Consider the following 21,767-nt stretch of genomic DNA (forward strand, 5'->3'; position numbering starts at 1 on the left):
AATGATACTTCCGGTTTTACGTCCCAAAACCACAATATTGGACCTTAAAAGTGGAGCGCTTCGGAAGCGTTCATTGTGGGCTGTTCGTCAACATGCACTGCCCTACAGCATTTTACCTCCATCGAGATGCGACCGCTGCACCCGGAGTTTAACACGTGACCTACGGCAGAGAAGTGGAGATAAGTAATCATTCCGTATTCAAGATGGTATCATAGACGCGAGCCGGTCTTCTGTTCTGGCTAGTGTGCACGAATCGGAGTTCTGGTAGCCACGATTTTGTTACAGCTTTTGAAACATGTAGTAAAGATGACAAAGTAAAACCAGCAACACTCGCGTCAATTAAAGCTATTGCTATTTTATGCGACCTGGTCGGACGTGCATATATATATTTTGTGATTGAACCCTTTATGAAGCCCCCTACCTTGATGTATTATTTGGATGTGATCATGAAAGAAAATGTAGTACGATTGGCATGAGCAAGTGTGGCAAGCGTGGCTCAGCTTGCACGAAGTGCCTTTTGACACAAATATTGCAGTGTCTGTGCAGCTGAAAGCACAAACAAAAATTGCTGTTTAATATTATGAAGCGCAAAATGAAAAAGCCATATTAGATTTTTTTTATCGCTTGCAAGGCATTCTAGATGAATGTTAAAGGATTCCGCGACTCTCTTATACCCGTACCACACGGGCACGGGAAATAACATTTGGTTGTGAAGGCAATCAGGTCCCGAATGACATTTTTAAATACGATAGTCTTTCTTGGGGACCGTCGACAAAAACATTTTGGTGTATCTGTCTGTATGTACATTTGTCTGTTTGTCCGTCCTTAATGATATCACAAACGGCCAACCCCATTGGCAACACCCCCTAGTATTGCTCGAAATTCAGCATTCACACTTGTGAGATTGTCAATAAAAGCAATAATTGCGCATATCTGAGGTACCTTAAAAACACTTCGATGTTTTGCATGTGTGCCCTTATACTAGAGAAGGCACAGACAAGTAATTTTAAGGACCGTAGCGTTAAACACGCTGAGCTGACAGAGCAACGTGGTGCTCAAAAAGGCAAGTGTTACCAACGCTTTCGGAAACGACACGGTGGTGGCACCTCCCCGTCGCTTTTCGTTATACACCTTATCGCCTCCGAGAATGACACGCACTTTTCTCAGCAGGCGTGCATGCTTTCCTTCGTTTTCGAAGATAACTGGCAGATGGCGCTCGCATCTAACGTGCCTCGATGCGCTCGTTCGCCTCCGCTGCACGCTCGAGGCACTCTGACGCAGCGCCTCCAGAATACCTTTCACCGATTTTCTTGCACAGAACATCACATAAATGTTTTGTTCACTCTCTCCAGACGCTAGACTATCGTCTTTCGGCGTAATTTGCAAAGTAACATGCAGATCCGGGACCATTTTTTTTGTAGCAGAGTTGCTACACTTCCAAAATGAATGACATTTGACTAGGATGATGTCGATCACACCAAGTTCTGTAGTAAGCAATTGTATAGTAGTAATAAAAACATAAACGTGCGTTCACAAGGTACATCTATATTTGAGAAGAAATAAATGTAGAAATTTTGACATTGCACTGCCATTAGATTAAGTTTGTTACTAGGTTTCACGACGTTGCAAGCGACCATGAAGCAACTTACGCCAAAGCTAGTCAAATACACAACGTAAAAAGAAATTGGCGCCTGTCGCATTTATTTTACAGCGTCTAGCAGCTGAAGATAAGTTTTTAAGCCCTTGTTTAGGTGATTTGTGTAAATAAAAGGCGCCAAAAAATTCCTTCCGGCCGAATAAAATGTCCTTTTATATAATTACTTCGTAAGCTGCGCAGTCGAGAGTATGCATTTCTTAGTAGAAGAAGATTAGGTGAGGAATGGCATTTAGGCGATTGCCAATTCGTTCGTCTGTGTGGCATCACGCGAATGGCAATAAATTTGAAGGCATTTGGAGGTAAACGCCATTTCTTCTGCCCGTGTGGCACGGGTGTTACAGTTTAGATACTTTCAGTTTACCATATAGGAGTTGAAAATAATGACAATAACTCGTCTAATTCTTCTTTTTTTCAGACATGCAACTACACTGTTACTATTATAATCACTGTGTCCAAAAGGGCATCGGAATTAGAGCCAAAGTTGGCAAAACGACGAAGAACGGCAGCCGAGAATGGAACGTGACGTAATATGTATGCTTACTGACAAGTACGAGCAAAGATTCTGTCGTTATCCACGAGACGAAAAAACGGACAATAGCGACGCACTGTCGTTGTATGGTAAAATAAAATGAATCAAGTAAGCATGGATTGACAACCTCGGTCTTGAAAACACACTGTGGTGGTCTGCGCTATGAGGGAGAAGGAAAATACTGAAGGAAAATAGCAATTGATGCGACGAAGCTCATCAGGTGATCGACATTAGGTTCAGAATTTTGCTCTGACATGGGAGTAGCCACATCAGCATGATCTTCCAGTTCAACCCATTCGGACTCAATAATGTTTATACTACTGCACCCTAAACATGGATGTTATATCCTGGTATACTTCACTAAAATACTGCTGTGTCTAGAGGTGTTAGAAAATTGACTCTACAAAAAAACGACACTTTGGGAAGTGCAGGCTCTGCGCATAGATGTAGCGTCTCACGCCAGTGCAGAATATTTTCACAAGTACACGTTTTTCCGTAAGTGCATCTTACCAAGCTTGTCCAAATCAGCTGCTTAACGATAGGGAAGCTAAGGAAACGCACCGTCACGCTGCTCTGACTTGACTTCACAGCAAAACGAGAGGTGCGTTGGCGACAGACCACTTGGACAGATGTACCTGGAATAGCAGAAGACGAAACCTTAAGTGTTCCTCACTTAAAACTGTTCAGTTATTTCTATAAATAGATAGTACATACGTTTAGGAGCAAAACAAGATTGATTGTTTTTAAATGTTGTAAAAGACAATTGATTATATATTGATTCCAAATCCGGAATGAAGTGGCGAAGCAATGCATACACTGGTGGTTATATTTGTCGAGGCCTCACTGTTACCACATAGCGCCAAGAATTTTCTCAATACAATTTACGTAAAGAAGAATGAAGCAAGCTTAATTTAAGTATGTCCTCATATCGCTTTGTTTTACACTTGGCAAACAAGCATCGTGAATCTTAAGAACGCGATCCATTTGAAGTAGATACGAAGCCTGTACTTTTCATATTTCCCATTGGTGTACAAATACCGCTAAAGGAGCCCGCGTAGACACTATAGCGCCAGATTATCCTCTAGGTAGTATTGTATAAAACGTTATGGAACACACCATGTGGCCTTAAGCTTACACCCGCAGTAACGTGTGTGCCTTTGCAATGATTGACCAGCGATAAACCCCGAAGTCGTTATGATAGTCGCAAGGTCTGATGGCAGTTGACAATCTATGCGTTTACCGGACAATCTTGAGATATTACATGTTGTCTTGTAGAGCTTGTATACTGGGCTTGTGTGCTTTTAAAGCATGAATGTTATTTTTTACTGCATTTCCAAGGAAATAAAATTATATTAGCTGTATTTCAAAACAGATTTTTTTTTGCTGTGAGGTAGAACAGCTGCTGGTCATGCAAACCGATTGGGTTTATTTCCCACTCGGTTGCGAGATTTTGTAATTCATTTCATTTTTACCTTTCCTCATTTTCGGTCACACACATGTTGGTGATTTTTCTTTCACGACAAACAGTGCCGACGCCAGAATTTCCTCAAGACGAGCTCTTTAATGCTATCGCGTCAATAAGAATGTAGCAGTCATACATTTTACACCTCGATGTAAGCGAGCCTCTGTGCTTGCAATGAAATGCGAACGTTGTACTTCCTGCGAGTGATTTTATAGTTCCCGGACGGTCTACATTACAGCAGGATATACCATGTGAAACACTGCGACACATTACCATTTATGTTACATAATTACTGCGTCGAATACAACAATTTCCTGTGCGAGTGTGTCTCGAGTCATGAAGGTACATTTTATGCTTGCGTATCTTGTACATACGCAAAATGAGTAAGCAAACAAAGAAATAAGATAAACAGAAACAGTTTACACGTTAGACCGACAGGTACTATGTTAATGGTTTTTGGCTTTTGCACAAAGTACAAAAATAGAAGAAACGATAAAGTGGAAAAGATTGCTGATCTAATGAATATCGACATGTACAGACGTCTAGGAGTTGGAGGCCGGTGTTAGGAACACCCCTCCTTAAGTGAAATCAACGAGCGGCGTGGTTTTACACACGCAGCGTTACGTGGCGTTTACCGAAAGGGTTAACGAAGACTTAAATCGTTACACCCACTATTTCTAAACACGAAGGCTTATTCACATTGTCACCGTCATGACAATGCCTCGAAAAAACTTTATTTTGATGTTTCCTACATTTTCTAGTATATTGAAGTGAATGGCAATCACAAAAGCCCCAGCAATGAAAAATGCTAAACGGGAGGCTTTCATTGTAGAGATATATAATAGCCTGGATACTCCAGGTTTATATTAAGCCCATTCGGATAAAGACAGATTAAGGTAATCCAAATTAAGCTAATCAGGATCAAATGTCTTATCTGTTACTTGAAGTTCTATAGCCATTTTAATGACATAGCATAGCCACAATGAGATAATAGATATTACCTGGATTAAACAAACCTAGGTTAAGTTAATTCAGACTTTTGTAACTCTGAACCGGTCATTGGAGTATATTGTTTGCCTAGTCAAATTGATTATAGCGTATGACCACAAAACAGTTTGGATATGTTGGATTAAGCTAATCCACGATAAACTAATTACAAGCAAGCAGATTAGGAGTGAGATTGCCTTGCAATCTGCATGCTATTTATGTTAGGCATACGGTATTATCTTGCCATGTATACCTTGGTACCTAACAACTTGATAAAAGTGCTGTTCAAACATTGTGTGTCATGCGTGACATGGCGCACATGACATGCATGGCATTATTGTCTCAATGACGCTGTTTTTCTCCTATTTTTCTTGTCCTCCGTACGCTGTTTTTATGTTAATAATGTCGTACCAACTCGGCCAAGAAATCACTTTAGATCGTTTGCCTGTTATGACCTACTATTTATGTTTGCCATTTGCTGCTATTATGTCGTACACATCAAGTTAATAAAGCAGGCCTGAGAACTCCATGACGGGTCTTGTGTGTCATGGCCTATATATAACATGCATGACATAGTTTTCGTGTTATGACCAGTCATGTATATTTTCAAGCTCTTATCATACCCCGTTAATTTTGGTGGACATGAATATCACCGAACGGCTGTTGTAGCTCCTCGACTATGTCACGTATTTCGTCACGTACATTAAGGACATGTCAAGATTTTCATGTTGTGAGCAATCGTTAATGTTTTTCACTTGCTCTTGTCATACCAAGTCGATTTTGGCACTCGTCAACCTGATTGGCCGTGAGAAGACGAGATCTACGCAACCAGTGAGATAAACAAACCTATAAATAGGCATGAATTACCTTTCTTTCACAACCAAATGTTTCTTCTGTAATAATTAGTGCCTAATCTATATGTTACCACTATTATGGGCAAGCCCTACGCCTTAAGGCATCCACCAAGCCAAAATATCGCGTGTTTTGCTGAAAGCGATCGCTTTCTGTATGCCAGGCGATTCCATTTGAACCAACTAGATGTCCACAAGAGAAGTGGCTCCACTTTGTTCTGGAGCAACACATCGAGGCATCCTACTCCCTCTCTTAAAAACAAGTGCATACCCCATAAAGTGGACAGGGGGATAGCCGCCGTAGTACTTCCATTGGTAGAGCGTTGGACGCGTCCATCTTAGGTCGCAGGTTTGGTGCATACTCCCGACAAGTTATCTTTTCACCCACTTTTCTTTTTTCAGAACTGTATTTCATTACTTCTGAAAACATACCCTATACTTTCTTTGATGTGGTTGTCTGTCAGTTCTCAATAATAAATTCATGTACGGTCTTACAAAGACCTCATATCGCACAGCCGTTGGAACACATGTGCGATACACCACTATGTATAACATAGCGGTGTAATGCATCACGCAACGAAAACAATAGATAGCGCAGCCTTGTATAACATAGCCATGACTAGTAAGCAGATCAAAGGGGTGGTAGAGGGTAGTGAGGGTGAGAAGGGTAGAAATAAGTAGAAGGCACAGTAACGAATGCTGTGTAAAACATCGTTGGCGCAAACTTGCAAGAAGACAAAAGAAGAGAGTCGGAAAAGCGCCCACTCAGTCAGTTGCGAGTTTGTGCTTTTCCGAGTCTTTTCTTTTCTCTTCTTTCAAGTTTACGCCAACGATGTTTTTCCACAAGTAGAAGGCAAACCATAGTATAGCCGGCAGCGTATAGAATAGTTTTACGTACTGTTGCATTTCAAGTGGCTGTAAAGGACGAAGGGGTGTGTAGTGGAAAGCATAGCTGTGTATAGTACTATAAAGTAAGGGGGTGCTTAAAAATAAGTTAGGTAAAAGAGAAAGGAAAATAGCAGGGAGTAGGCCGAGCATGGTACAGCTTCATGGTGTGGTAAAAAAAAATTAAAGGTGACGAGGAGTCACTAGAAGGTTACAAGGAGGCCGTTGATGTAGAGAGGGTGTACCAACATAGCAAGCCTTGTGTTTAAAGTTTATCAAGGGAAAGAAAAGTGAGGGAAAGAAGGTTGTGTATATTACTATCGAATATAGGACTTTGGTGTATTCTGTATACTGTACGGTGGACGCGCCGCGCAGAGAACACAGGGCCCGGCGCTGAAGCGCCGGCCGACAAGAAGTACGCCGCAGCCCGTAGCCAAGCATAATGTATCATGCATAATGCTATGGCCGAGTATAACACGATCGGCTTTAAGTGTCACCGAAATCAGCATTACGTGCTGGAGGAACAGAAAATAGATTGCTGTGTCATTTTCCATCACGTGCCTTGGTGATGGGGACATTGGCAGTACCATCTGCCATTAGATGCAGCGATGTCATGTTGCCTAACCCCGACCTGGCTGATTGCCAAGGCCACTATTTATAGTCTCAAACCGCTCTGAGTCTCTGAAGGGCAGGCAAAATACTGCGGCACACTTTCTAAAGTTTTCACGTTACATGAACCTGCTTAAATTTCATTTTTCTATCTTTCGTTCACACTCACCCATTGTCGTAAATGGGTGTTGTTTTTGTAATAGTACCACCTGAAGCAAATACCCTTCTTTCAATTGTTTTCCATGTGCTCTTTTGAAACACATAATACGATGGATGCGCTAAGATGGTGACAGCACAAAGGAACAAAAATTAACGAAAAATATTGCTTATCTACCATTCAGGTGTTATATATAAGGGATTGGAGTATTTATACAATATAGGAGTTTGCATGTCGTGAAGTCAATCGAAGGCGAATGCATACCTTTCTTGTAGCAATTTTTTTCCTCGCCTTCGTAAGTTCTAAAGGGCTTACTAGCGCTACCATACACTTTTGGGAACTAGAAGAAGTAAGAGTATTTTTTATTGTTCTCTCCACTTTGCATTTTTGTTTTCTGGTACTGAGGAAGCTCAGATGAACTTTATATAGTTGTGATTGTATTTGTACACTTTGGAGATAATCATCCTGTATGTGAGAATAACCGCATCAAAGAGACGCAGCGGTAATGGTGAATAGTGTTAAGTTTTTATTGCTTACCAAGTGGGGCGTCGAACGAGGAGTGACACACCCGGCGTGCCCTCCATCCCTTAAATTTTTGCGCCATGGCATACAGAGGGGGTGCCTCTTCCGCCATGGGATATTTGAATGGGGTGCCATGGGTGTGCCATGCAAGGGGGTGCCATATTTCAAGGGGGTGCAAGAAGGTGCCATATTCAAGGGGGTGCCATATTTCAAGGGGTGTCATGCAAGGGGGTGCCATATTTCAGGGGGTGCCATATGTCATGGCATACGCCATGGCATATTTAAAGGGGGTGCCTCTTCCAAAACCAGGGAAATGCCCTCCCGCGGCCCCAATTTTTTTCTTCATACGCCCCTGCTTATTGACGTCTATCAGCCTCGGTAAGCATGGGTGTAGAGGGTGCTGAATGGTCAGTAGGGAAGTTCGGTCATTACTGCTTGATGCAACCTTACGTAATGACAAAACATAATGTATTGAAAAAGTGTTGGCCGAAACGATGTGTCAACCGCCTGCTGAAAGGTTCAGCCCCTATTAAACTGCCACGCAAGTTGTTTATTTTTTCCGAAGAAAGCGATCAACGACAGAGAAAATGTGAAGTGCCTAGATAATAAGCAGCCTGTCTTTCTTCAATTTTTCAGAGCAAAGCTGTCTCCAGCTGTATTGAATAGCCTTTTACAGACATTAACACGAATCTCTACATTAAAGATGTTTCTATGGTGTGCATTCTCGAAGTTTTGTATCGTTGTGTGAGATAACTTCGCACCAGTCAAGCACAAAGCTATTCAGTTAAAAAAAAATAAAGCATTGGACAGTGGTTCTATCTGTTTGAATAGGCTAATATAAGTAGAACCTTCCACGTTAATGGGAAAAGGTTAGTTGGTTGTTTGCGCCACTCTAACCTTTCAACCATTGGATAAAATGAACCTTACAAGACGGTCAATGGTGATGTAGAAAAATACGGAATGACTTCCGTAACTTAAGCGGCTGATCTCCTACAATGGCATGTTCATTTGTCACTTTCAGCGACTTTCGCGCTGCATCAGTGCTTATATTATTTGCTAAACTTTTGCGTGCCAATGCTAACATAGTAACAAGAACCACGTGGCCGTCGGGGGCTTAGCACAAATTTTTACCACCTGATGTTCTTTACTGTGCACCTTAATCGAAGCACCCGGCTTTCCTTTGCACTTTCACCTTTCAATCTCCCCTAACCCCCCCCCCCCTAGTGGCCAGCAATCACATTGTGGTAATGATACATGGTGCTTATTGACGCAAAGGCTAAGTGATGGCTGAAGAGTGACAGTATAAATTGCCACGTCCCATTTGTCAAGTTTTGTTATCGCCCCAATACATTACACAACTCTCAGCGCAAACCGCGCCGGCAGTTTTTGAGAAGCTTCAGGGCTGTACTAGATCATTTCGATAAGATCACGCCCACTCCGCGAACTGTACAGAATATTCTATAACCTACGTCACCGCCAGCGATAACGCTAGAACATTCGACGGCAAAACTATAAATCCCAACGCACTTCGCCACTTGTCAGTAGTTTATCGGCGGCCGAAGCTTCGTTCGCCGCTATCAGTGCAAGCCTGCTACAGTGATCCGACTCTCCGTTTACCGGGCACAGGTTCGCCCATATGAACAATTTAATCTTCAACGTACTCTCTGCTTCTTTGTCAACTCGACGTCACGACCCCGTGACAATATATATATATGAAAAGAAGTGTATACCTAAGGGTTCGCTTTTCCGTGTTTTTACACAAAATATTGAGATCTAACACACAATAAGGCCAAGGAAAGTCAAATGGAGCGGACGGGCACGGGAGAGGTTGTAGAGGGCTGGCGGGAAGAAATGTCCAACGTTTTCGGTGCTGACATGACGAACAGGAAGTTACATACTAGGAAACACTAGTAGCGAGGCCAGGCCAGAAGCAGCGAGTCTTGATGCGATTGTAGGTTTCATGGAAACCCAAGTGGCCAGCCGTCAGGTCGTCATGAAAGGCTTCTACAACTTGGAGTCGAAGTGAACGAGTTATGACCGGGAACTATCGGCTACCGAGAGAATGGTAATTAGCCGAAGGAGTGCCCCATCATGAAGTTTGAAACGCATGAGTTGCCGTCGTAAACGGCTGTTGGGAGCATGGGAGAAGCCGGTGAGCCGATCAATGATTGTACGGAAGTATGTGTCTGCACGTTCGAGCGAGGTGAAGTCTGCGGATCGAAGGAGGTCATCCGGTGCAGTGATCTCAACAGGATTAAGACTGGTAATCTGCGTGGTCTCTTGGCTGGGAGGTGCTGCGTAGCAGATAGATGCGTCAGGATTTTGCAACAGTGGACAGCGTGAGAATGCGTCGGCATCTAAGTGTTTTCAACCTGACCAGTTTGTGACGCTCTAGTTATACTCTTGCAGTCAGCGCACCGAACCACCGAGGCGTCCTGACAAGTTCTTTAAGCAGGACAACCAACAGAGCGCATGATGACCCGTGGCGATCGTGAATCGGCGGCCATAAAATTAGGGGCGAAATTTTTGCACGAACCACACGATAGCCGGACATTCTTGTTCAGTGATGCTGTAATTCTGTTCCGTTGGAGTGAGAGTACGGCTCGCGTCAGCCACAACTTGCTCTTGCGAAGCCTGGTAACGCTGCAGCAGGACAGCGCCAAATCGTTGCCCACTTTCTTCAGCGTGTAATATAGTTTGGACAGTGTGATCAAAATGACAAGAAACTGGCCTGACGTGAGGCATCGTTTCAGGGCCTGGAAAGCAGCTTCACAGTCGTCTGTCCAAATAAATGATGCACTTGTGGTCAGGAGGTTTTGAAGAGGAGTCGCGATACTGGTGAAATCACAGACAAACCAGTGGAAGTAAGAGGCTAAGCTGAGGAAGCTGCGAAGGTCTTTTAGCGAGGTTGGCTTAGGAAAGTGCAACACAGCGGCCACCTTGTCTGGATCAGGTTCAATGCCAAGCTTGCTGACAACGTGGCCTAACACTTTGATGCTGCGGCTCGCAAACAGACACTTCTTGGTATTTAGCTGTAGACCAGCTTTGGCTAGACATGTGAGCACCTCGTCTAGACGTTCTAGGTGTTGCGAGAAGCTGGATGAAAAGATGACGATGTCGTCCTGGTAACTAAGACAGGTCTTTTATTTTAGGTCCCACAGCACCGTATCGATCATTCGCTCAAATGTGGCTAGGGCATTACACAGCCCGAAAGGCATCAGGAATTCGAAAAGGCCATCAGGAGTAGCATTTGCTGTCTTCTCTTAATCAGGCTAATGCATCGGGATCTGCCCATAGCCAGATTGTAGGTGGAGGCTTGAAAAGTATTCTGCGCCCTGTAAGGTGACAAGGGCATCGTCAATTAGGGGCACAGAATATACACCCTTTCTGGCAATTTTGTTTAGTACTCTGTAGTCAACGCAAAGTTGCACTGACCTGTCATTTTTAGATGCGGAAGCATCTTATACTCGCGCCTTGTAGTGCGCCGTCCGCACCGCTTCTCGAACATTCGACAGCTGACGCGCGCGCATGCGCCGTCGCGCCGTCGCCCACTCTTCCACCATCTGTGCATCCCTTCCTCCTCTACACACCACGCGCGCTTCACTCCTCCACCATCTGTGCACCCTTCCTCCTCTACACACCGCGTTCGACATCTACAATTCTCCTGATTCTCCAGTGGACGCGCATGTGGCGTCGCGCTTCGAGAACATTCAACAGCTAACAGTTGATGCGCCGTGGCGCTGTATATATACTCAAGGTCGGCGCTCGCTCGCTCAGTTGCCGCTCGTCGGTTGGTTTGTACGGCGCGTCGACGTCCAAGATCGCGGTGAAATGGATTCCAACGAATCCACAAACACAATGATCGACGTCCCTTCGACCAGCGCCGCCCTTTCGCATACGTGTGTACGTGTTCACTCATTTAACATCCCCTCCTACAACCACGTTAATCAATTTAGCCATCGACCCAAGTAAGTCGCAATTTAACACCCCATTTCACAACCACGTTAACCAATTTAGCCATCGACCCAAGTAAGTCGCACTTTAACACCCCGTTAACCAATTATATCCTCCGCATCCTCCTCAGTGTTCCCCCGAGGGAAGCTGCGGGCAATTTTTAACTAGGACAACAGGAGAAAACCAAGGGCTTGCTGAAGGCCTCATAAAGTTACGTCCAAGCATGTCATTAACATGTCTTTCGATAACCTTGCGTTCTGAAGACGACACACGGTAAGGGCGACGGCGAATGATACGAGACTAGTCTGTAGCAATGCGATGAGTGGCCGCCGTAATTTAACCAAAGCCATCCGAACAAACGTCAAAACAAGTCTGGCGTTTCGATAAAAGGGCCATTAAGTAATTAGTTTGCGTTGGAGTAAGATATTGCCACGAGGTCTTGACGTGACCAAAGACTGTAGACTGTGTTGGGATATAACTGTTTATTTGAGCGAATCTGTGCCTGGTAAACGAAAAGTCTGATTACACTAGCAGTCTTGCACAGATAGCAGTGAACGGAGCGTCGGCTGTCGATCAACTACTGACAAGCGATGAAGTGCGTCGGCAGTTATACTCTTGCCATCAAATGTTCTAGCTTTATCGCTGGCGTTGACGTAGGTTCCAGAATATTCTGTGCAGTTCGCAGAGTGAGCGTGATCTTATCAAAATGGTCTACTACACTCCTGAAGCTTCTCAAAAATTGGAGGCGCGGTTTGCACTGAGAGTTGTGTAGTGTATTGGGGCGATAACAAAACTTGAGAAATGAAACGTGGCACTGCCCCCTCTGGAAAAGGCATCGTCCCGATGCTTAAACCATAGATGAAGGTACAAAAATAATGCAAGAAAGTACAATAAATAAATTACGATCCAGCAATGATACAAAAACCACTGTTTTAGTTTGTTAACGCGCATCAAACGGCTCCAGGCTCGCGACATCGACGACTTTTGGTCGCGATCAGCGTCGTTGAGAGTTCGTGATTCCGTCGGGGACAACCTCGTAATCAAGTGGGCCGAGACGTAGAACCACCCTGCACGGTCCGAAGTACCGTCGCAGGAGCTTTTCACTTAGTCCACGCCGGCGTATCGGCGTCCACTCCCAAACACGTTCACCGGGCTGGTATTCCACGAAGCGTCGTCGGAGATTGCAACGGCGGCTGTCGGTCGTTTGTTGATTCTTTATACGGAGACGTGCAAGTTGTCGGGCTTTTTCGGCGCGTTGAAGGTCACCATTTGTTGACGTCTCCTCCCATTTTACGCCACTGCGACGCTACGGCGCCAACGGAGGTGCACACGGAGTTTCAATCTGTCTTGCGAAGCTATTGTGCGTAAATGGGAAGGCGACGAGCTTCTTCGGCGATGATGATTGATTGATATGTGGGGTTCGACATCTCAAAACCACCGTGTGAGAGACGCCGTAGTGGAGGGCTGCTCCAGAAATTTCGACCAGCTGGGGTTCTTTAACGTGCACCTAAATCTGAGCGCACGGGCCTACAACATTTTCGCCTCCATCGAAAATGCAGCCGCTGCAGCCGGGATTCCATCCCGTGACCTGCGGGTCGGCAGCTGAGTACTTTAGCCGCTACACTGCCACGGCGAGGTAGCTACTTTGGAGAGACAAAGAGTTTCTGCTAGGGAGATTTCTGCTTGGTCGCGATCAGACAGGAAAAATATTGTATCCAGATTATAACGTGAGAGTCGAACATAGAGGAGAAAGAAGAGGCTGTAGCCGGTGATCTCATATAGGGCAGTATTGAATGCGTATGTGGCGAACGGTTAGACATCATCCCAGTTCTTATGATTTGAAGCGATGTACATATAAAGCATATTCACCGATGTTCGAATTGTTCGCTCAGTGAGACCATACGTCTGCGGGTGATAGCGCCGAGTGTCTGAGCTCTGAGCCACACATACGGAGAAGTTGTTCGACAACGTCTGCCGTGAATTGACGTCCGCGGTCACTTATGATGACGCGGGGAGGCCCATGACGCAGTGTAATGGAATGGAGAAGGAAGGACGACACTTCACCAGCAGTCGCGGATGGCAGGGCAGCCGTCTCGCGGTACCGAGTACATACCACAATTCATCTGTTGGCTTTCGGTGAACGCGAAAAGAGGCCCCACCAGGTCAATGCCAATTTGTCCGAACGGAGAACTGGGATGTGCCACAGGTTGTAGATGTCCGGCCGTAGCTGCTGAGAGATATTTGTGCGCCTGGCATTGCGTACAACTGGCCACGTACAACTCAACTGACTGGTGCATACGTGGCCAGTAGATGCTTTACTGCGTACGATGAAGAGTTCGTGTCGTTTCCACGTGACCTGAAGTGGCGTCATCATGCATGGCGTTTAAAACATATGAACATAGTACCTCTGGAACCACCAGCAGGAAGCGGGCACCGGTGCCTGAGATGGTTTTCTTGTACAGTAAACAATCGCGAACGCAACAGCGGCCTTCCGGGGTCAATGCTTGTGCGATCACGAATTACGGATTCAAGCTCGCTCCCTTCCGCTGCTCAGTTTCGAAAATGGCCTTATCCGAGAACGTTGGTGCCACAGACGCTGTCAGATGATCAAAATTGTGAGCGTCACAAACTGCGTCATCAAGGGGCACCACGAAAGGCAGGGCGCGTTGGCATGTTTCCTGCCGCTCTTGCAATATACCTTGAAGTTCTACTCTAGCAGCCGGAGGGCCCAGCGTGCTAGATGGCCTGACGAATCTCGACGGTTGATAAGCCAGCACAAAGAATGATGATCCGTAACTTCTTGGAAAGGACGACCGTACAGGTATGAGGGGAATCGCTGCACAGCGAAGACGAGTGCGAGACAATTTTGCTCGGTCACAGTGTTATTGCGTTCCGGCTTACTAAATGTACGACTGGCATATGCGATCAGATGTTCCATTTTGTTAAATCGCTGTAGCAGGACCACACCAATGCCAATGCCGCTTGCATTGGTGTGAACTTCAGTCGCCGCAGAAGGATCGAAGTGCCGAAGGATAGGCTGTGACGTGAACAAGAACTTCAGTAGGTTGAAAGAAATTTCACAATAAGGAGTTCATTCCAAACAAGCACCTTGGCGGAGAAGACAGGTCAGGTAAATGGCAACTTCAGTAAAGGCAGCAATAAATCTGCGAAAGTAAGAGCAAAGAACCAAGAAGCTCCGAAGCTTCTTCACCTGGCCAGGTGTTTTAAGAGCTCTAATAACCGCTGTCCTATTCGGGTCGGGCCTGATACCATCCTTGTAGACGAGGTGTCCCAGCACCAGTGTTTGTCGAGCACCGAAACGACACTTCTTCGCATTGAGAACCAAGCAAGCATTTCCAATACAATCCAAAACCTTCTCTACCCGTTCGTTATGCTCAATGAATGTACGCCAGAAGACCACAACGTCGTCAAGATAACACATACAGATGTTCTTTTTCAGGACGCCAAGAATAATGCTCATGAACCTTTCAAATGTAGTGGGCACGTTACATGGGCCAAAGGGCATCATGTTGAATTCATATAGTCTATCCGGAGTAACGAAGGCCGGTCTCTTACTTGTCCATTGGATGCACAGGTATTCACAATCAGGAGGCCATTCTAGAATAGCACCTTGACGGAGAAGACAGGTCAGGAGAATAGGAACATCAGTAAAGGCGGAAATAAATCAGCGAAAGTAAGAGCACAGACCCAAGAAGCTGCGAAGCTCATTTACCTAGCCAGGTGGTTTAAAAGCTCAAATAGCCGCTGTCTTATTCGGGTCAAGCCTAATGCTACTCTTGTTGACAAAGTGTCCCAGTACCTGTGTTTGTCGAGCTCCGAAACGACACTTCTTCGCATTGAGAACCAAGCCAACATTTCCAATGCATTCCAAAACATTCCAATAGTCAGTTTTGCTCTCTTTCTTCTTTTCTTGTCCCTCGTTATTGGCGCTGTTTTTTATGTGAATCATGTTTTACCGACTCGTCCAAGCAACCACGTTAGCTACATTCTAACACCTCATCTATCCGTTCGTTATGCTCACCGAATGTACGCCAGAACACCACAACATCAAGATAACACATAGAGATGTTCCACTTCAGGCTGCCCAGAATGGTGTCCTTGAACCTTTCAAATGTAGCGGGCGTGTTACATAGACCAAAAGGCATCGCGTTGAATTCCTATAGTCCGTCCTGAGTAACGAAGGCCTTCTTTTCTTTGCCCATTGGATGCACAAGTATTTGCTAGAAGCCTGAGCGTAAGTCTATGGAAGAAAAGTAGAATGCTGAATGGAGACAGTCTAGAGCGTCATCAATGTGTAAGAGAGCGTAGACACCTCTATTTGTGATGAAGTTTATACAGTGATAGTCCACACAGAATCTCCAGCTACCATCCTTCTTTTTGACTGGAATCACGGGAACCACCCAAGGAATCGGTGATTCTCGAATGACACCCTTCTGCAGCATATCACGCACTTGTTCGTCAACTATCTTGTGCTTGGACAGCGACACTCGTTAGGGTTTTCGACGAATGGGCTGCGCTGTTCCGTCTTTATGGTGTGGAAGGTCTGAGACGCAGAAATCGAGGGCGCATGGTCATGGGAAAAATAAAATACCACCACGTATTTTAAAAGGGCGTCCTGAAGCACGCGGCGTTTGTCTGTATTAAGTGATCTATCTATCATAGGTGCGATTTCGAATCGGCTCCACAAGTATTGGCTGAGGCCCCACCAGGAGCATCACTTAGAGCAGCCATTGTCATCGAAGAGTATGTTTTGAACATGTCAAGCTTCAGTCCTCCTTGTAGAACCACCGATTCAGCTGAACAGTTTACCGCTCATAGTCCTGTGCGTTCTTGAACGAGTGAAACTAAGCAGCGGGGCACCAATGTCTTCTTCTTAATGGAACTGAGATGAAAGGGCTTCACCAATGCGTCGAACACGCTGTCATCGTCTTCGATGTGTGAAGAGTATACAGCAACACATACTGCAGAGAATGCCGGGAACACGCTATATTCACAGACCCGGGGCGCGCCGTGCTCCCTGTCCAAATTCTCCTACAGTTCTCCAGGGGCAGCATCACATATGTACACCTCTTCATTTCTACAATCAACAGTGGCGCCGAACATTCGAAGGACATCAATCCCCAGGATTATGTCGTGTGAGATCCTTAGAAGAATTGTAAACCCTGTCACAAACCCATTATCACACAGGAACACTTCTGCGGTACAGACACCAAGAGACGCACTGAGTTACCACCAACAGCGCAGAATCTTGTCGCCTTCTCCCACAAAAACGTCACCTTCTGTCCTAAATGATCCTGAAAAGTAGCACTCATAACCGAAACCGTACCACCAGTGTCCACCAAGGCCATCTCACGCACACTATCAACAAAAACTTCTACCTTGTTCTTGATCGTCAACAAAGGCGGAGGTATTTCGTTTTGCAGCAAGTCACCAGTGACCTCACCCCCAATCGGCCATGTTACTTAGTTTTCCTTGTGTGGTGACAATGGGTAGCGCCGGGGCGATGGAAACCGGTGAGATCAAGGTGCTGGAGGTGGCGTAACACTTCGATCAGATGTAGGAGAGTGGTTGCGCCAGTGTCTGCGCCAAAAGCTGGTATCATACCTTGAGTCGGTGTGCCAGTGTCCTAGAAAGACAGCAGGTTTATCAGCCAAGCGTAATCACTGATCATAGAGTGGTATGTGCGAACGATCGCAATACCTCGATATTTGACCAGTCAGACCACAGCTGTTGCACACAGGCCCTGGACAATGTCACCGCTGTTCTTCGAAGTGTTCAGGCTTGCTGGCTCATCTGCGAGCATTCGCGTAAGCCCGAGATTCAATTACATTCGTGGTCGGTGTATGGTAAGAGCGTTCGGAACGAAAATGCTGAGGATACTGTGATCGCTCGTGAAAAGCCGGACTTGACTGCTGAATACACCGAGGCTTTGCAACCTCCGCTGCGTCGATAGATGGATGTTCACAAACCGTAAGCTATGGGGCAGTGGTGTCCTGCGGGAAATAGGATAGAGACGTGGCGGCAGCCTGTTCACGTGTCATTTCTAGATGTCTGAGCAACTCTTCCCGAATGATCTGATGAATGGTTGCTGAAAGGTCAACTGTTGAGGCTGCTTCTATGCTGGCTGCTGAGGTAACATTTGCCAGACGACCAAACTTCGGCGCTATTCTGCGCTGCTTCAGGGTTTCGACCGTACGACAGTGCCGTGCAACGTCAGAAACGTAAGTCAGGCTTTTCCTGCTAATACGGAAGTTGCACACATCTTTTGCAATTCGCTTCAGCATATGGCCCCACCTTGTCCTCTTCCGACATTCTGAAATCGGCATCTCTACGCAGCCTAAAATCTCTTCCGTATACGCAGTGCAGGCCTCATCGGGTAGCTGGGCTTTCCATGCAAGGCTCTGCTCGGTGAGCTTCTTTTTTGCAGCTGAGTTGCCGACACACTTCTTGATTTCCTCAACAAAGCATTTCGATGTTGCCAGAATATCCTCAAAGTTTTCTTACCAGACAAGGGCAGTATCAGTTAGGTAGAAAACCACACGTGATAGTTGGGAGGCAGCATCCCATTTGTTAGTATGGATTAATCGCTTTTATGCTTAAGCCATGTGTCCTCGTCGTCGTTGGCCTTTCCAGGGAAGGTTCGTGGCTCTTTGGAATACGGCCAAGAGCAGCTGGGGGCTGGTTCTCGAGCTTCTGCTTCGTCAGGCATGATGGGCAAGGAAGGAGATAGGCCGACGAGGTGACGACACCAGCGAAATCTGAGGAGTAGGGTTCCCATGGTTGGCTGTTATACCCCAGCACTTTCACCACTATGCTACGTCCTCAGTAGGCGTTGGGGGTTTACTGGTACACAGTTCGAATGACGAGCCGTACAGGAGCAGAATTCAAGAGAGATCTTGCTTGCTTGCTTGATTGATCTTTTCTTTTGTGGCTCCCACCCACTAAGGGAGATTGGCCAGGAAGCCGGTCCGGTGGGTAATGCAAGTCAATACTTTGAGGTTTTCCAGGCTAGGGGAACAGGATTACTTGGTTTTGACTGTGAAAATGGCACAATGGGAAAAACAGAAAGAAAAGAAATTATCGCATTTGTTGAATAACTGAGGTGTAATCGTTATATGAAACTCTTCTGAAGGTTAAATCATTACAGTGTAATAGCTAAATAATAAATGTTAGATTGGCTAGTAAAAATCAAGAGCTGATTAATGGCACAGCAAGGTAATCTTCTTGTGTTACATAGGAATTTGCAGAGAGCGCCGCAGATGTTCCTGTCGCTGTGTCGTAATGAAGTGGCCCAAAAGACCAAATATTAGGAGTAGTAAGTGATATTCCCAGTTTTTAAAATAAATTTCGAAACAATATTTAATTCTTGAAACGGCGACATGTGAGAAGAAAATGGTCGATGTGTTTGGGTTCATTACAGCTTGAGCACAGAAGCGATGGCACCAGATCAGACCTGTTTAAGTAGTATTTAAGAGGAGGTACACAGCAACGTAATTTTGTTATAGAGACTTCCAATTCACGCGTGGGACACCATTTATTATGTTATGCGAAGTGCAGGTGCGAGAAATTTGGATTTGGTATTGTTATTTTTGCTCAGTCTTCAAGAAGGGAAAGTTTTCTGAACCTCACTGCTGTTACATAAGCTGTAAGAGGCATGGTTGGGACAATGAGAAAATCAAGGAATGCTCGTGCGAGGGTGTAAGCCACCACATTCATAAATATACTACGATGGCCTGCCACCCATAATATTCACATTAGACGAATGTTTGTGGGATTAATGATTTAAAAGTTTCTAGTACCGCTAATGCAAACGACGATTATAAAAAGGAACATACGAAATACGAGTCAGTAACTATCACAGCTGTCGATTTAGTCGCAGTAATTTTACGAAGAGATAGTATAACGGCCGTTAATTCCGCTTCAAATATTGGCGTATAATCTGCGAGGCGTAATAAAAATGACCATAATAATGAGAGAGAAAAAATACCAATACCTGCCTTCGCACCATTCCTGGATGCATCTGTTGCAATTACTATATTAGTACCTAATTGAGACAGGTGTTCTTCTAATAAGCCAATCAAATATTTAAAGGGCAAGTGCTTAGCATTCTTTGGGAAGATATCGTCAAATTCTATTTGCACTGGGCCGATTGGTTTCTCAAATGGTGCTATCTCGAATATGTAAGCACTCTCTCTCTCTATTTTTATAATATATATATATATATATATCTATATCAATATTTATATATATATTTATATACATATATATATATAGAGAGGGAGAGAGATAGAAAGAGAGAGAGAGAGAAAACGTAAAATAAGATAGGGTTGATGAAGATTGGCAGACGCGCCGCATCAAAGACTCAAAGAAGCAGTGTGACCTCGCACTACGCAGCGTGCCGCTGCGACTACTCGGCCACGCTCCATGCATTTACCGGCACAATAATGCCGAGTTATATAAATACACCTGTTGCCAAAAGTGGTGCACAGATTCATCATGTTTTCTATCAGGCCCACTCGTAGATTTTCTTTCAATCTAAAACTATTCTTTACAAGCACACAAAAAGTGGTCCGTCTCTTTGCCCATCTGTAATGTAGCACGAACCAAAAAATACAACATTGCGTAAGCCTTGTGTCAGACGCCACTGCATGGCAGGGGACAAAGAGAGGTCACTGCAAGTACCGCACTTTAAAAGGAAGTGAAACACCTGCAAGTTTCGGGTTCTACGTGGTCGACACTTGCAGGACACAAAGGAATAACAACTGTGGCAAATGTTAGTTCACACCTAATCGATGTACATCTGTGTGTTCTTTTTGAGCATCCATCTTTGTGTTTTAACAAAAAGCTGCAAGTATCGAGCTGATTGCGTGTGACATTCCGATGTCTTCCTAACACATACAATGCTTTAGTGTTGCAGCGATTGTGACTTTCTTTATTTTTGGACAAATTAAGGATGACTTTACGACGAGTGCCTTAAAGATCACAATGTTTCAATACCTATAGAATGTAGTTGGAAGCAACGTAGAAGTGTTTGGTGTGCCTCAATATTTATGCAGTTTCTTTTAAGTCTACGAGTAAAATAAATATCATGTAATGAAAGAAACAAGAGATATCGCTTATGCTTTCTTGTCCCAGTAACATCCCAATACCTTGGCAGTTTTGTTTCTGGGAAATATTTCAATAAGTTGGCAGCGTCTCAGAACATTGCCATCTCAGAGCAAGTCTCAGAACATTGGCATCTTTCATACTGGCATCCTAATAATGAACATTGAAATGGACAATTTTAATCAACTTTCGGCTTTCACTATTCGCGTTTTTCTTTGGCAGTATGTATTCCTTGAAAAATGCTGCCTTATGTATGTTTCTTTCACTTCACTTTCACCAACAGGGACCAACACTCTCTGATGTTACCATAAAGTTTGCATGAACATCGGCTGGAAGGGTGATAAAATAACTAGAAACTAAGGCATATGATACACAAAGGTTGCAACATATGTGGCAAGTACATAATATGAAGCTCAATTTAAATGTCGGCCGTACCTATTTCATTAAAACTTACTGGTTTGTTGAAAACTTACAGATCAGTGCCAGATTTAGAGAAGTGTGAACAGAGGTGCTCAATCACACAAACTTTTCTGCGTCGATGTGCTTCTACAATGAAAAGAGGAGGTTGAGGCGACATGTATTTGTAAATAAAATAACGTGATCACTCTGACCAAAGACTGAACGAAAAGCCGCACCTGAAATCGCACAAACTAATTCCGGTTGGCTCACATCGTGCACTATAAGAATTTCACATGGAGAACAGAGTGAACAGGCTACAGATGCATATCGCTTAGCGAAGAGTTGGCGAAGCCACCACAACTGAGCCGACTAGACTAGATACACGATACCATGCATATCCTTTATTCTACCACATGTTAAGGATCTTATGTATCTTCTTGACATACCCGGAAGCTAAAACCTTCATGCAGAGTATTTCTAGGTAGTGCTATTAAAAACATCGCTGATAGTACAGACCTGTGTGTAAGCCATGGACAATGTATGGATGCCTTATTTTGACAACGTCACGATCGCTACGATGTGTCAAAATAACCTCACAATACGATCCTCTTTTTCAATTTGTAGTACTG

At 44.7% G+C, this 21,767-nt stretch overlaps 1 long non-coding RNA gene across 1 annotated transcript in view; it reads left to right on the forward strand.

The window, feature by feature from the left end:
- The first annotated feature begins 7,355 nt into the window (after positions 1 to 7,355).
- The window catches only part of LOC142766921 (uncharacterized), a 42,001-nt gene continuing 27,589 nt past the window's right edge, over positions 7,356 to 21,767 (forward strand). Inside the window, exon 1 of the long non-coding RNA XR_012884663.1 lies at positions 7,356 to 7,486. This is a non-coding gene — a long non-coding RNA (uncharacterized LOC142766921). The remainder of the gene's footprint in view (positions 7,487 to 21,767) is intronic.

Source organism: Rhipicephalus microplus, chromosome 7, assembly GCF_043290135.1.
Source record: "Rhipicephalus microplus isolate Deutch F79 chromosome 7, USDA_Rmic, whole genome shotgun sequence".
In the NCBI taxonomy this organism is placed as follows: domain Eukaryota; kingdom Metazoa; phylum Arthropoda; class Arachnida; order Ixodida; family Ixodidae; genus Rhipicephalus; species Rhipicephalus microplus.